Here is an 18,497-nt window from a genome sequence, read left to right on the forward strand (position 1 = left end):
CACTCACATGTATTTTCTTGATATTTCGACGGAAACAATCCGTCTTCATCTGAAGATATAGAAGTAAAGTGCATTACTTCTATGTCTTCAGATGAAGACAGATTGTTTCCGTCGAAATATCAAGAAAATACGTGTGAGTGTTCTTCTTTTTTTGTGTTTCTATATTGTGTGTTACTATATATATATATATATATATATATATATATATATATATATATATATATATATATATATACATATATACAGAAACAGATATAAGGAAAAGGGATAGGAACACATATAAAGGACGAACACAATAAAGGTGGGGAAGGCGGAATCGAACGGATCACAAGAGTAAAAATATTTCCTCAACCGGGACTCGAACACCGGATCTTTCCACTTGCCGGGCGGATGCTCTTAACCACTTGAGCTATCGAGGATAGTCAATTTACCCTGAGATCCGTGGGTCTAATATGTCGCCAAGCGCCCCGATTCTTTCAGCCAAGAGATGGCGTCAGGGGGCAGTTTCACCCACCAAAGGAGAAATAGACAATACACAAGGAAAGGAAAGGACAGTGGGTTAGAATTCATACAACATCATACAGGAAAGGAACAGTGCGTTTCGTGGCACGCATAGCCAGAAGAAAGAGATGAGCCACATTGGCCAAATACACATTCAAACACGAAATCCCGCCAAACGGCGAATAAATACTCATATATACAGAAACAGATATAAGGTCCCGGTTGAGGAAATATTTTTACTCTTGTGATCCGTTCGATTCCGCCTTCCCCACCTTTATTGTGTTCGTCCTTTATATGTGTTCCTATCCCTTTTCCTTATATCTGTTTCTGTATATATGAGTATTTATTCGCCGTTTGGCGGGATTTCGTGTTTGAATGTGTATTTGGCCAATGTGGCTCATCTCTTTCTTCTGGCTATGCGTGCCACGAAACGCACTGTTCCTTTCCTGTATGATGTTGTATGAATTCTAACCCACTGTCCTTTCCTTTCCTTGTGTATTGTCTATTTCTCCTTTGGTGGGTGAAACTGCCCCCTGACGCCATCTCTTGGCTGAAAGAATCGGGGCGCTTGGCGACATATTAGACCCACGGATCTCAGGGTAAATTGACTATCCTCGATAGCTCAAGTGGTTAAGAGCATCCGCCCGGCAAGTGGAAAGATCCGGTGTTCGAGTCCCGGTTGAGGAAATATTTTTACTCTTGTGATCCGTTCGATTCCGCCTTCCCCACCTTTATTGTGTTCGTCCTTTATATGTGTTCCTATCCCTTTTCCTTATATCTGTTTCTGTATATATGAGTATTTATTCGCCGTTTGGCGGGATTTCGTGTTTGAATGAGAGATTGCTGGGATTTTGCCGGGGAATCGGAGCGGACTTCGTTGATCTGAGGCCCGTCCTCTCATCGTGTCGGGTACCCCTTAATCGCTCCGGGGTCCATTATACTGCCGAGGCATCGCAGTTGGTAGCGCGTAGGTTACACGAACACGTGTCGAGGGTTTAGCATAGCTGGTAGGCAAGAGCGTAGGTCATATATTGGGAAAAATAAAGTAGAATCCAGCGCTTTTTGTCAATTCAGTTCAGGTAATGCCTCTCAAATCCCCAAAAATATTGAACAAACAAGCACTTGCGTTAAAACAACATATAACCCACGTAAATTTAATAAAATTGGTGCCTCTACACACATAACAGATAGCAATGCAAGTGAATGTAATTCTTTTGTCTCTGTTCACCACGAATCGTCTCAAAACAGTTTTGTTAGCGTACATAAAACCGAAAAACAAGAAGTTATTAGCCATATTAAAATTATAACATTAAATTGCCGTAGCATTAGAAACAAAATATCGGATATTCATCTACATCTACATAATACCCCGCAAGCCGCCGCAAGGGCGTGTGGCGGGGGGTGTTAGGTCACCAACCGTAAAAACGAAAAATACCACATGCAAAAAACAACACGGAAAATTACACCCCAGCAGCGCACACACTCATGCAAAACTCCCTCCATCCAATACTCATGCAAACACATACACCGCAAAACAACAAAAAAACTGCACCCCAGGATACAGCACGAAAGCCATCCTAAAACACGCAAGCCAGGACACAACAAGCAAGAATGTGAAACATCACTACCACATGAAAATGCACCACAAAACACTCAACCCCCCAAAGAGACAGTAAAAGGAAGGGAATTCGACCCAACGTTGCAGGTAGCAGGAATTTCCCCCCGCCGGGAGGGAAGAGGGACTGAAAGGGAAACTTAAAAACAGATGAACAGAACACGAATGATATCATGCGGAAAGAATGGGTTATTATAACAAAACACATAAGGTTAGTGGAGGAGCATGCATTTAAGTAGAACTAATTATTTTTTAGACACTGAGGGTGGCAAGTGGAATTTTTACTATCTATAATCCTACAGTTGCTATCCCGTATTGTCCGTGGGAAGAAGGAGTCCTTGAGTCGGCTAGTCCTGGCATCTATTTCCCGAATTTTATATGCATGATCCAAGCGACCAATGTATGTAGGAGTACGAATAATCTGCGAGACCTCGGTGCTGAAACATGCGGATCTGAATTTATTTAATAATTTCAGTCTTGCATTGAATCGTCTCTCTTCTAATGATTCCCACCCCAAATCCATGAGCATTTCGGTAACGCTTTGCGTTTTATCGTAGGAATTTTTTACAAAACGGGCTGCCCGGCGTTGAACCTTCTCAATTTCCCGAATGAGACCTTTTTCACTCGGGTCCCACACGCTGCATGCGTATTCTAAATGAGGCCTTACAAGAGCGTGGTAACAGCGTTCCTTGACCTTTGAGTCACTTTTGCCGACAATGCGTCTAATGAATCCCAATTTTTTATTTGCTTGACCGCAGACTTGACGTATGTGAGTCCCCCAAGTTAAGTCTTTAGTGAATGTGACACCTAGGTATTTTACCGTATCAACTACTGCTAGGTCACCTCCAGCTAATTTGTAAGCAAATCCCGTTGATCTTTTAAAGAAATTTACCACTGAACATTTATTATAATTTAGAGTCAATCCCCAGTTAGAACACCATTTAGTAATGCAATCTAAATCCTGCGCTAGAATAAAACGATCCTCATCCCCAGATATCTCCCGATAGATCACCGTGTCATCCGCAAACATCCTAATGTTACTTTTCACTTCGCGGTTCAAATCGTTAACAAAAATCAAGAAAAGTAACGGCCCGATCACACTTCCCTGAGGTACCCCCGACGTGACTCGAACGCTGTCGGAACTAGCGCCATCAAGGACTACCCTCTGTTCCCGCTCTGAAAGAAAATCTTTAACCCAACTTATAGCGCCCTTGTTTATACCCGCGACCTTTAATTTATGAATGAGTTTACCATGTGGGACCTTATCAAATGCCTTTTGAAAATCTAAGAAGATGGCATCCACTTGCCTACCTCTCTCACCAGATACAAGTAAATCATGTGTAAATAATCCTAATTGGGTTTCGCAGGAGCGGGTTTTCCTGAATCCGTGTTGATTGTCACTTAAAAAGTTAATGTTGTCAAGGTGTCTCATTATTGAACTGACAATTATGTGCTCTAATATTTTACAACAGATAGAAGTGAGAGATATAGGTCTGTAATTACTGGGATCCTCCCTGTCACCACTTTTAAAAATAGGCGTTATTTGCGCGGTTTTCCAAATCTTAGGTACTTTGCACTCTGTGAGGGATTTGTTAAATATAAATTCAAGGTACGGGGCAATGTTTGGAGCTAAATGTTTTATCACCCTAGCTGGTATATTTTCGGGACCCGGGGATTTGTTGGGTTTAATCTCATTAAGTAATTTTAGAATTCCTTGTTGGTCCACTGTTATTTTTTCCATGGGTGGAGTATGTATTGTTTCTTGGAGATATATATTGAACATATTTTTGTCAGTACAAACGCAGACATAGTAGTTGGAACAGAAAGTTGGCTCACGGGAGATATAGCAAACAATGAGGTTTTTCCAAACGGCTTCACAATTTACAGAAGGGACAGACCAAATAGGTTGGGTGGGGGAGTATTCATTGCAGTAAAGTCACATCTTAGTAGCCAACGATATGAATGCGACGTAGATGACATAGAAAGCGTTTGGTGCAACATTAAGGACTACAACGGCAGAAGCCTATACGTGTGTTCATTTTATAGACCCCCAAATTCTAACACAGACGTCCTACACAAGCTCGACGAACAAATATCCACTATCAGCAGCAGACAAAGCAACAGTATTACTATAATCGCTGGTGACACAAATCTACCGTCAATTGACTGGGAAAACTACTGCGTGGGAAAATCTGCCAAAAACAGAGATTCATGCCAAGAACTCCTTCATATATTCACAAAACACTCCTTAGAACAAATAGTTAAATCACCAACAAGGGGCCAAAGCATACTAGACATCTTTGCGACTTCTATGCCCGAAATCATTACTAACATTGAAATAATAGACGGAATCAGTGACCATAAGGCTATTCTTGTGGAGTTAAAAACTAAGTTCGTCAAAATAAACAAAGAAAAGCGTAAAATATACCTATACAACAAGGCAAATTTTAACGGACTAAGAGAATATTTAAAGATAAAATTACCGGAATACAAGACAAAAACACTGACAACAAATACAGAGAACACTTGGAATTATTTCTTAAATATTTTACGCGAAGGAATAAAGACGTACATCCCGTCCAAACTCAAATGCGACAGTAAGGAACCTAGATGGTACAACGGGGAAGTCAGATCGGCATTAAGAAGGCAAAGAAAGCTACAGTCAAATTTCAAAAAGAGTTTAAAAAGTGACGATATAAGTTTTGTGAATACAACCAAACAGCTACTAAAAGAATGTCGTAGTAAGACGAAAAGTATTATGCGCACAGCACTACACTCTTTTAAATCTAAAATGCTAAGCGAATATCTTGAGGAAAATCCAAAGTCATTCTGGTCCTATGTTAGGGAAATACAGGGTAAACGTCCCACTGTTCACTCTTTGAAGACGGAAAATGGAGAAATCATTACAGATAGCGTGAAAAAGGCAAATATTTTAAACCATTTTTTCCAGAGCGTCTACAACAAAAACACAAACGCACCAAACGATCCTCCACACCCACCCGGGGAACACATGAGCGATCTTACACTGACCAAGCAGGGAATAGTACATCTGCTCCGTAGTATCAAAGCACACAAGGCACCTGGGCCGGAAGAAATACCTGCTAGAATATTAAAGGAATTAGCTGACGACATTGCCCCATTTATACATATTGTTTTTCTAAAATCGATAGAAGAAGGCTCAGTGCCTCGCGACTGGAAGCTAGCCCATATAACTCCCATCTATAAAGGCGGCGATAGGGATAAACCAACCAATTACCGACCCATTTCTTTAACATCGATCTCTTGTAAAATATTGGAACACGTTATTGTCACTAACATTATGAAATTTCTTGATAGTAGGAAAATACTAATCCACAACCAGCACGGATTTAGGAAAAGCAGATCTTGCGAAACACAACTTGGTCTCTTCATTCACGATATACTTAGATCGGGAGAAAACAACACCCAAGTCGATGCAGTATTCCTGGATTTCAAAAAAGCCTTCGACAAAGTCCCACACAATAAATTGTTACACAAACTTAAATACTATGGGATCAATGAGAAAATAATTAATTGGATTAGGGACTTCTTGTCAAACCGCAAATAAATAGTAGTCATAGATGGGTTGTGCTCAACGGAGAGAGATGTTACTTCGGGCGTCCCCCAGGGAAGTGTAATAGGGCCTCTTCTGTTCTTAATATACATAAATGACTTAAGCACACACGTTAGTAGCAATCTAAGGTTATTTGCTGACGACACGGTGATATACAGGGAAATAAGGAGCCAACTAGATCGCGAGCTACTCTCTAGAGACTTAGACAATATCTCGGGATGGTGCAATAAATGGGGATTAACACTTAATATAGATAAATGTGCAGTTTTGAAATTTTGGAATAAAGGAAGCGAGGAACAGGATATAAACTACAAAATAGAGGGTTCAGTATTGACTACGGCAAATCAAGTTAAATATTTGGGGGTTGTTCTAACACCACGCCTTTCATGGGGAGCACATATCAGGACAATATGCGGATCAGCTTTAAAGAAACTTGGCTTCATAAAACGGGTGGTGGGGAAATGTAATGAAAAAGTTAAAGAGAGGTGTTATTTTGCTCTAGTTAGACCTCATTTGGAATATGCCGCAAGTATTTGGGATCCGTGGGAGAAAATTTGGCAAAAAGAATTAGATAAAGTCCAGAGAAAATCCGCTAGATTTGTTAAAAATTGTTATGATAAAAACACAAGTGTGACAGGTCTCTTAGGGGATTTAGGCTGGGAACCACTTGAAGTGCGGAGAGAACAAGCGATGCTTAGACTTTTAGAAAGGTTTAGAACAAACGAGTTTAAATATGACACTGAAGGAATTATAATGGCCCCACACTACTTAGGTAGATCAGACCACAAAGATAAACTAAGGGAGATAGATTCCAAGACAGATAGGTACAAATACTCATTCTTTCCCCGAACAATCAGTAATCATAATAGCAAGAAACCGAAGTCACTTTAGAAATATTAAAAACTTTGAATTTACAAGTCGGAACAAAATTAAACACTATAGAGATGTTAGGTATACTTTCAGGTGCATGTGTATGTTAGTTGGTAGTTTGAGTGTTTGCATGTGTGTGGGGTGTAAGTGTTCATGCATGAATGTATGCCATGTTTTTTTTTATATATGATTTTGTCGTCATTGCATGCGATTTTTTTTTTTTAATTATTTTTCTTTTCTAAATTATGGGTGGTGTCCTAGCACCCCCCGCCACACGCCCTTGCGGCGGCTTGCGGGGTATTGAGTAGATGTAGATGTAGATGTAGATGAATGTGTATATATATATATATATATATATATATATATATATATATATATATATAAGTGTGATAAATTCCCACAGCTTCCCGGGAGCGGATGCGGACTCAGACCACAATTTAGTTGTTATGAAATGTAGCGTACGTTTTAAAAAGATAAGGCAGGGGCGGCGAGTTAGAAAATGGAATGTAGAAGCATTAAATGGGTTGAAAAGAAAGGAATACAAACAGGCGGTAGAGAAAATCATGGAGGACGGTAAAGAGCTAATTACTATTGAAGAAAAATGGGAATGTATCAAAAAAGGGTTGTCTAAAGCGGCAAAAGACACTATTGGCACCGTTAACGGTAAAAGGACTCGTAAACCATGGATCACGGATGAGATGATTACAAAAATGGATGAGCGGCGAAAATGGAAGAATATAAATACAGAATTAGGCAAAATGAAGTACAAAGAATTGAACAATAAATTGAGGCGGGCAACAAATAAAGCAAAGGAAGCATGGTGGAAGACGCAGTGCGAGAATATGGAAAGTCTGCAGAGGAAGGGGGAAATCGGTGCGCTTTACAGCATAGTTAAATCTTTATCGGGAAGTAAGAAAGGGAGATCAACGATAGCAGTTAGAGATAAGGCCGGTAAGGTAATAGTTGACGCAGGAAAGATCCAAGAGAGATGGAAGGAATATGTAGAAGACCTGTATAGTAGAGCTTAGACCAACAAAGTTAGACATTGAAAAGGAACATGACGTAGAGGAAGATAGCTTAGGTCCAGGCATACTAGACAATGAGATAGAAAGGGCATTAAGGGAGATGAAACTAAATAAGGCCGTGGGGGTAGATAACATTCCCGTGGAACTTTTGAAATGCTTGGGAAAATGTGGGAGGAAGAGGCTATATGGGCTGATCCGTAGTATTTATGAGGAGGGAATCTGGCCGGAAGACTTTGTGAGATCAGTTTTAGTTCCTATTCCGAAAAAGGTAAAGGCCACGTCATGTGAGGACTATAGGACAATTAGTTTGATATCCCACGCAGCTAAGGTTGTTCTCAGGATCATAAACAAAAGGATAGAGAGTAGGGCAAATGATTACTTAGGGGATGATCAGTTTGGGTTTAGGAAGGGGAGAGGTACGCGTGATGCCATTGCAGTAATGAGATTATTAATCGAGAGGAATATAGAACACAACCAGGAGGTATTTGCCTGTTTCGTAGATTTCGAAAAAGCGTTTGATAGAGTAAATTGGGAAAAACTAATGAGTATATTGCAGAAAATAGGAATAGATTGGAGGGAAAGGAGGCTAATCCGCAATCTGTACATGTCTCAGACTGCCCAGGTGAGGGTGGGAAACGGGGAGTCAGGATGGGCAGTGTTAGGAAGGGGTGTAAGGCAGGGTTGCCCATTATCACCGTTGCTGTTCAACCTGTACGCAGAAGAAATGATCAAAGAGGCATGGGAAGAACTCGAGGTAGGAATGAAAGTGGGCGGGGAAGTCGTAAAATCAGTTAGGTTTGCTGATGACCAAGCTTTAGTTTGTCAGTCAGCCAAGGGGCTGCAAGCATTGCTTAGTAAATTGGAAATTCAGTGCGACAGGTATGGGATGAGAATCAATATTAATAAAACAAAGGTTATGCGATTTTCTAGAAAGAAAAAGGCCAAGCTTAACATTAAAATAGGAGGGCAAAAGCTAGAGCAGGTAGAACAGTTTACGTATCTCGGTAGTGTTTTGGACCAACACGGTCAAAGTAGTAGGGACGTAAGGAGAAGAATTGCGCTAGGCAAAGAGGCTTTCACAAGGAGGAGGGAGTTGATGACAGGGACTTTGAGTAAGGATGTTAAGAAAAGACTCGTAAAAACTTTGATATGGAGCGTAGCTATGTACGGAGCGGAAACGTGGTAATTGAAGCAGGAGGATAGACGTAGATTGGAGGCTTTTGAAATGTGGGTGTGGAGAAGAATGGAGAAGGTGAAATGGACAGAGAAGAAAACAATTGAGGAAGTACTTGGTATGGTGGGCGAAGAGAGGGGTTTGTTGGGAGCAATCCTATGGAGGCAGGAAAAGTGGATGAAGGGGGTGTTGACCGGCAGTGGGATGTTGAAGACTGTGATAGAGGGTAGAATGTTGGGCAAAAGAGGAAAGGGAATGAACAGGATAGGGTTGTTGGACGGGATGAAGGGAGGAAGGAAATACTCAGAGATGAAGAGGGACCTGATATAGAGTAGGATGATTGATTTTGTGTTTTGTTAGGAGTAATAAAATATTTGTTTGGTAGTTGTGTCAGTCCAAAAACCTACCTTAACCGGTAGATTACTTAAAAAAAAAAAAATATATATATATATATATATATAATATATGTATAAGGGTAGATGAGGTACAAGAAAATGTATCTACCGAGCCGACGGTTGCTAAATACGCATAAGGTTCTCGTAAAATTAAAGTCCAAAAATTTAAATTGTTGTTAATATGATGACTATCTTAGGGAGCAAGAATATTTTGAAATGAGAATCATCGAACATGCAAAGCCAATAATAAGGAATATATGTTTTAGTTTTTTTATTTATTGCAACACTTAGGCAGCGTTTAATAAATGTTTAGTCTATGGATACCCCAAAGGCGCTCGAATGGATTCGTGGGGAAAGATGCTCGCTGCTCTGAGAAATTGTGAAGTTCAAAGGATCTAGATGCTGAGAGGTTAGCAAGAAACTGTCACATAAGTCTGCTTTAGAAGTTTGAATTTCCACGAATACGACTAACGCCATGGTATTCATTTCGGGAAAACCTTCCGGTGGAGAATGGTCTCCAGGGTAGATACCCATAGGGGCGCAGCTGGGCGGAGGACATCAAAGCGGATAGATGTCTTGAGGCGTGGATTGTGAAATCATTACGAATGAGTAAAGAATACAGGGTCGTGATTGCGGGATGTCAAAGAGAGACAAGCTTTAGATATCTGATAAATACAGGTTACTAGGGGAAACGGTTTTTGGAACGGAAAACTCAGAGTAATATGCTTGGGAAACGACCAAAAAAGGCGTTACTACAAGAATTACGGAGAAAAGCGAAAACTGCGGGCGGACAACATGTATGACATGGCCATTAAAGCAAACCCGACAGTTATTTTTCCTTTTGTGTTTGCATATTTCCCTTATGCCAACATAAAAGGATGGATATCAGCTAACATGTGTCGTGTTTGTTTGAACAAAAAGTGTTTGAACTAATATTTCCATATAAAAAGAGACGTTTCAAACGTGATATGGTGCAATATCATAATTAGGTAAAAATTGGCAATATTTTCCACAATGTTGTGGAAAACATAGCCAATTTTTAATTAATATTTCCTAATTGGGATCGGAATGCTTACATAAATGCTGATGCTCCCCGCCATACGCCCTTTCGGTGATTTGCTTTCTCTTGTGTAGATGTAGATGAAGGGAATTCATCTGAAGATCAAAGACCCAAAAGTAGCATCCAAAATACGATCTTTGGACTATTTAAAGGATCGGATATCAGGCGGCCTTTGATTATGACGGAAGGAAGTCTTCAGTACAAACAAAATTATGAGAATCGTAGAAATTTAAAGGAGGATCTTTATTAAAGTGCTTTGAAACTTAGCAATATTGGACCCGAAAATCCATGCAACAAATGATTTAGAAGCTGATGTTTATGAATAAATGAGAGCGTAAAGATCACCCAGAAGAGGAACTTTATTCTTGGTAGCGAAGAGCTCCGACGGGGCTATATAATCGAGGGCATATCAAAATGGGAGATTTCTTGATAATAACGAAGGTCTCGTTAATGCATAACTCAAAAAAGAACTGAAACGCTATGCTGGCTTTACCTATTAAATGCGAGAGGAGAGTTGAAGAAGCTGAAGGAATCGTCATGCAAAGAATTTGAGTAAAATTTGGGGGAAATGAACATTAAAATCCGTAGATAGCATCGCATGATCGTAAATAATTCAGAACACTCAGTTAATTTACGAACCCAGTAGTCTATATGGTGTGGATTAAGTGTGTCTGTGTGTTTGGACATTGAGTGCGACAATTATGTGATGAGAATTAATATTAATAAAACAATGGTTATGCGATTTTCTAAAAAGTAACAAGGCAAAGTTAAACATTAAAATAGGAGGGCGAAAACTGGAGCAGGTAGAACAGTTTACGTATCTCGATAGTGTTTTCGACTAACACGGTCAAAGTAGTGGGGACGTAAGGAGAAGAATTGTGCTAGGCAATGAGGTTTCCACAAGGAGGACGGAGTTGATGACAAGGACGTTGAGTAAAGATATTAAGAAAAAACTCGTAAAAACTTTGATATGGATTGTAGCTATGTACGGCGCGGAAACGTGGTTATTGAAGAAGGAGGATATATGTATATATATATATATATATATATATATATATATATATACATTTACTTACTGTGTCTATGTATATATATATATATATATATATATATATATATATATATATATAAAAACCATAAACACAGTAAGAGTTGGTGGTAGAGTTCACCCAGTACTAAGCCCTATTACGGCGTGTGAAATTCACACAGGATAGGGGGCCAGTTCCTTTCCGTGTGCCGGTCATGATTTCCCAGAAAGATCTGGTACCCGAAAAAATCACTTTAGCTTGGATTGAGCTGCAGGTGCCCAGAGTGCCTCGCCCGGGAATCGTACCCTGGACCCTCCGGTCAGCAGTCTAACGCTCTACCTCCTGGACTACCGCGACCCATATATATATATATATATATATATATATATATATATATATATATATATATATATATATATATATATATATATATATATATATATATATATATATATATATATATATTTATATATATATATATATTTATGTCTATTATGATACGATAATGTCCATGTCCAATGGTACGATGAAAAAACGAGATTTTTAATGTATCCGTTTTACGATAAATCTTCCTGATTTTTCGTTAGTGATCTGATCTGCCATAGTAAATGGGGTTCTGTAATATTTCCTTAACATCCTCAGATAAGTAACTTGCCTCAAATTTACGCAGTAAATTCAACCTGTATTAGAGTCTACAGTCTAAGGTTTAGTGACCTCTATCCTAATTCTGGCCAATATAAGTAGCAGAGCATTAAATTAATATTCATTCCATTGACTTTCGTATTTCACGTATTAAAATGCAAACTCTTTTGCTTTAGTCGCGTAAAACGTCATAGCGAGTGAAAATTTCGTGATATTACCAGACTAAAGCGTTTAAAGTTTTCGTTTACCATAAAATTGCGGTATAATACTCTGCTTCCAGCAATCGACGAAAGAGTTCTTTATTTAGGAGTTGCTTATACTTCATAAAAGCAACGTACCTATTCGAAAAGGGCCCAACATATCATCACGCTTGACTGTTTGAAAAGTTGAGAATGGCTGGGTGTGTTGAACGAAAGCGAGTTCTGATTGGCTAATTCAATTCAGTAGCATTATGCATCCAATAAATATTCATATAGCGTTACGAGCAACATGCTTGCTGGAAAATTAACCGTCCAAGATGGTTCAAGTTGAGCCTATATGATGAGTCATTATTCTTCTGTAGCAAATAATAGTAATTCTATGTCATCACACCTATATTTCATGCGCATAACCCAATAGAATAGCAAAATTGTAGAGCTCCAGAAGTGAGGCACGAAGCTTCAGTTATATTAAAGTTTCTGCTTCATGATTCCTGGAATGTAATTTTAAAAAATATGCCAATAAAACAGGGGTTTCGGAGTTGACCTTGTTGCCCAACATTTCCTTTGGGAAGTCCTCTTTAAATACCGGCATATAGTGTAGTCCCATATGCTTAAAATAATCTGTCGCATGGGCCCTTGTGTAGAAATAACGAATTTTACATGTATCTAATAAATATAGGTAAATGTTTTGCTTAATGGCTGGTTATATAATTGAAACACTTTTAATAGCAGTGAACATTTACATGTTTGTATGCTTTCCACTGTAAGAGGCCTCAGAAAGTTCAGCGAACGTTTTACAGGTTAAATCTTTCTTGAAATAAAATTTATTACGATGCAATTGTATTGCATTTGTTGGTTCATGTAATGAGGCATGGGCAATGAGGTTAACAATAATATGAATGTCAGCAGCATTAAAGCTGAAATTCAGTTCATTGATTGGAATATTGGATATTCTCTGAAGATTTACCATAACTGTCTACTGTGGGGCCCCTTTGGCCGAAATAAATTACTGGGAGAAGTTATATTTCTGTAATAACCCTTTCTGTGATCATATATTTCAAATACAATTTCTTGCAAATGCATCTGAGGTCGTCAGAAAACATAGAGTGTCGTACTCTTCAATATCTTTTTTACTTCGAATCGTCATTACGAGGCCCCTCCATCACAAATTGGTGCATTCTCATTTTACAAAAAGAATGCTATTTGAAAGCTATGAGCTGTTATATTGCTTTTCAATTGTACTTGTAAAGTATTTTCTGATTATAATTTGGTTTCTTTTAAATATTTTGAAGTGTAAATGAGCAATCTACTATTATTTTGGATCCCTATGAATTTGAATTGATAGCTGAATTAGATTAGGCGCAGCGTAGAGGAGATGGAAGTGTTAATGTCGAACGCTTTTATGATTAAATGAGAGGCGAATCGAAATTATAAGAGTAATGAGATTGGAAATAATTCACGGAGCGCAGGTTAATACTATTTCTTGAATGAACTTGTCTCTGAAAATGACCAGTAGTACATTTTGAAAATGCAATATTAGCCCCATAGTACCGCGGCAAAAGAGACAATGCAATTAAAATCAGAGAGATCAAATATAGAATGAGAGATACAAGGTGTCATTTTTCCCAAAAAACGGAATGGGACCTGAGTATCTGTCAGCGATCGTGCTGCGGTAAAAAAAAGCATTTTTCATTTTTTGTCCGTGGTAGTCTAATATATTGCCATTGTTTCTTCTAAACTCACTGAAACGTCATTGTAGCTGGATGCTCGTTTCACATTCATGGAGAATTATTTCACGCGTAGGTATCACAGTGAATGTATCTGCATATTTCATCACCAAAAGAATTATGAATTTTTAAAATATTAATTGAGACTAACGATTAGGCAAAAGTTATTTTGTGATGTTTCACTCCTGGTACTGAAACACTTCCTCACACACGCCCCAGAGGTGGTGGCTCAAAGGGTAGCGTTTAGATGTCGATGAACGAGTAGCACTCTTCCTCTTAAATTCGCTCTAGAATTTATACACGCATCTGAGATTTTATTTACGAATCACTGTATTTCCGAAAGACCTGAGACTGGACCGTTATTTTTAGACTTCTCAAGAGAAGGACTTTGAAAAGGAAGCGCTGAAATTGAAATAAAGTAGAATGGAAGGACCCGAGGAGTTGGGAGGGGTGCGCATTGGCCATTTGGCTTGGTGGTCTCTGAAGCGGCGAATCCCTCGACCCAATCCGGGCAATTTTTCGGCGGTGCGGGAAGGAGGACAGAGAGAATTGGCGCGACGAGGTAATTTCATGGCTGGGCGGGAAAAGGAGTGGGGGCGAAGAGGGAGTCAGGGGCGGCGGGGGGGATGGAGGCTCCGAGTCTGATGATGACGCAGGAGCGGAAGGATACGTATAACTGGAAGGCAACCGGAGGAGAGACCCCGTTGGTAAGTGTCCCCCCCATTCCAACTCCCATCGGCCCCCTTATATTCCATGCTGGGGGCGGAGGGGTGGGGACAGGGGGGGGTGACCGACGAGAAGAGAGATATCGTCGCGAAAAAGGGATGATGGGGCAGGGGTGGAGGACCGTCGTGGAAATTGGCGCGCGATAAGAGGCGCCTCTCCCGACCCTAGGGGGAAGAAAGCTCGATAGAGTGGCTTCTTCCCCCCCACCCACACCCTTCGCGACTACTCAACACTCCCGAATTCACTCTTCCCTGCTGAATGGGGGGAGGTGGCGGGGTGGAAAGGGGGAGGGAGTCGGGGCGTGGCCCCTGAAGAGTTGAACGGTGGTGTGGGGGGGGGGGAGCGAATGCCTCTTGGAATTTGCGGAGGGCCTGTTGCTGTGAAGCGCCGATTTTCCGGTGGGAGTGTCATTGGCAAGAGTTTAGCGCACGCCCGTGCGTGAGGGCTTATTCATGCCGACACGTCCGCAAGGAAGAGGCGGATGTCTTGTCGGTTGGCTCCCTGTTCCACAACGCCGTCACTGTGTATTGAAAGCTTGTGAGATGTCGTGTAAAGGAAATGTGCATGATCGCTCTCACTGTCCATTGCCAGGGGTTAGGTTGGGGGACCCTCGATTCAGCAGGAAAGAAGGCGACTTTTAGAAAGGCGCAGCTCACCTAAATTCGCATGTGTCACCGATGGACTTATCATTGCTTCATGTTAAATTAATAATTTTGATCATCATTAATAACAATTCAAGACGAACAAACATCGTCACTGGTGGGTTAATTTACTTTTTCTTCTCTCGCTGTCTCAAAAAAAATCAAAAACCCCAAGCATCCGAAAATACATGCTTTAAAAATTAAAATATTACGATTTAGTCAAAAAGACATTATTTATTGATTTTTCATTAGCATGTATGTGTGCTTGGGTACAAGTGTTTGTGTATATGATCAAATGCGTATTAATATGCATGTATGCACTCACATGCCAGGTTATTCTCAAAAGTAGCATGTCTTATTTTTGCTATTTTTGGTTTTTCTTCCAATCTAGTGCTTTGTTGGCTCTGATATTATGAAACTCTTTTGGTATTCCTTTCCTTGTCAATTTTATGTCAATTTTGCTCTAAGAGTGGATATAGAAGCTGGCTTGGTGCGTTTGCGTCTGTATTCTATTCACTCTGAAATAACTTGCTTAAAATATTTGCCTTTTCAAGCTGCCTGTAATTAGTTCACCGTTTCAACGCATGCATGCAGCGCATGAAACTTTTCGTATGGATGTATATAGTATGCGTTAACTATATCGTAACTTTTTAAACCGTTTTTAAAAATCTGGCTGTTGCCTGCTTTGCCTTCTAAATTCCGATCTGACCTCCCCGTAGTGCCATCTATGGCCTTTTCTAGCAATTCTTGTTTTAAGTATACTTGTTGTCCGTTGAACTTTGCCTTGTTGAATAAGTTTATATTTCGCTTTTTTCTTTATTTTCACGACGCTAGCTGTAAATTATACCAGAATAGCCTCATGGTCACAAATTTTGTCCAGCACTTCAATATCTGTGAGGATCCTTAAAGCAAAATCCTTAAAAAAAAAGTCGGCTGGAGGTGAGATAACGGTGGAAGTTTACGCAAAAAGTCTCAAAGTGTGTTTTGAAAACTTTTTAAATCTTTGATTTGGCAACAGGAGGTATTTTTAGGGATGTTACACTCATCGAAAATACTAATCCTAAAAATACCGCTACAGCGGATAACAGGAGGATACAGTCCGGTCTAAGAGAAACTGGCCGAAAAGTGATACCTCGCATTAAGTTGTTCGTTGATATCATAATAAATGTCATCGCCATTTTTATTTTATATGAGTTTCGACGAATAAAACAAATTCCTTGTTAATGGTGCATCATATTTAGCGATATGACGTTGCGAATTAATTACTTCTGAGCCCATTCACTATCCCATATTGAGAATATTCTGAGAGTTTTCCACGATTAATACCCACTAAGCACACTTAAATACGGCGCGTATATCACAAGATAGAGCCCAGAGGTTGCAACGATCAATATCTCAGTCAACATTAATATTCCAAACAGAGAGACAGAGGAACCGAGCATAAACAGATCTGTTTTCACCACATCCATTTCGTACAAGGTTATGGAACATACAAGTATATTTTCTAGTTATAGCCCAGAGGTTGCAACTATCAATATCTCATTCAACATTAATATATACAAAACGAAGACAAAAAAGAGTAATAATAAGTGGAGTCAGCTCAAATGCAGTAGAATTTACTTCAGGTTTTCCATGGGAAGTGTTATCGGACCTCTTTTATTCCTACTTCATGTTAGCGGAATTGATTCCGGAGTCACCAGTAATATACCTTTATTTGCCGACGATACATCAGTTATCCGTGATATTCGTGATCTTGAGGACAAAACAAATTTATCAGATTACCTTAATGCTATAAATTGCTATTGCGATACTAGGAAATTATAATTGAACTTAACAAAGTGCGTAGTGATGAATTTTAGGGAAAAATGCAATTCCCCCTCGAACGCCAACTGAATCGTAAACAATGAAATAGAATGGGTACTCTAGATTGAATACGTAGGCGTTACTTTTACTCACGATCTACCCGGGGAGAAATATATACGGGGAAAATGTTGGACAAGCTAACAAAAGATTAGAATGTGTTTGAAGAGTACTGGGTAAATGTTATGAAAAGGTCAAAGAGAAATGTTATCTTTCGCTGGTTGGGTCTCATTTAAAATAAGCTGCTAGCATATGGGGTTCTCACGAAGTTGGATTGATTTTCGAATCGGATAGCGTGCATTGTAGAGGTGCTTGATTTGTAAAAAGTTGTTATGATAAACTTAGTAGCGTATCCAAAACATTAGAGCAGCTTGGCTAGGAATCACTCATGGAGGGGAGGTCAAATTACAGATGAATTCTCTTGGATGAATTGGAAGAACTTCTCTTTGGCTGTGATTTTGAAAATGTATTATTACCCCCATTGTTGGAGGGTTGCGGCGGCGTGCGCTGAGGGGTCTGGGCTCGATCCTGCCTTGAGTCGCCGTCGGTCCAGATCTCGATGGTGGTAGCAAATGCTCCCGAACTCTCTCTTGAGAGTGATTTCCGACTCTATATCTTGGTAATTGTTCGCTTTCGGTCTCATGGCCGTATTTAATCTTTGGTGGAGTTTACCACCGACTTAGGTAGCACTTTCAAATAACCCAACTCTGAGTAGGGCCCCTCGGTAGGAGAGATCATGTCAGTAAACCTGGGGAACAAGGGTAAAAAAGGTAGATTTAAGATGTCATTTTTTCCACGAACAATAAGGGATTAGAATAACATTATCTGACCGCGGTAGCTTCATCTTACGGTCAAAATTAATCTGGAGTGTATCCGAACCCTTCCACACACCCTGGCAATGCTTGCTAGGGTACTCAAATCTAAAGCAAACTCTGTCAAAGTTGTAGACAATATATTACGAAGAATTTTCATGCACGCATCTATCGCGTCGGGTTTTGGTGTATAAGAAGTTTTTAACTAAACATTATTTAAACAAGGAAACATCAGACTGAATTAGTATTAGGCAGTTGTTTTATTTATCAGCAAACTTATCTTAATTGGTTTATTAGATGTCAAGTGCATTGCTTTCCAAGTCGTACGATACGCATGAATCCGTACATATCAGGGAATTATAGTTTGATAGTGAAAGCTTACAGTGCAATGAAATTAATATATTACAATTTGCATGAACATCTGTGGGCTGAAACGTTTTCCCACCCTAGGACAGAAAATAATTGGCAATAGATTGTGGTCGTATAAGGATGGAAATCAAACTTTCATCTCCTTCATTTGAAATGTTTTCTCCCTCAGAGCTTTGCCAGCGAAACAAGCGCTTAAACATGTTATCTGAAGAAGATCGATGCTCGATTAGAGTGGCGTTTAGAGCGGAGATGCAGCGGCA

This window comes from Hetaerina americana, unplaced genomic scaffold (assembly GCF_022747635.1).
Source record: "Hetaerina americana unplaced genomic scaffold, ioHetAmer1.1.p SCAF_2, whole genome shotgun sequence".
In the NCBI taxonomy this organism is placed as follows: Eukaryota; Metazoa; Arthropoda; class Insecta; order Odonata; family Calopterygidae; genus Hetaerina; species Hetaerina americana.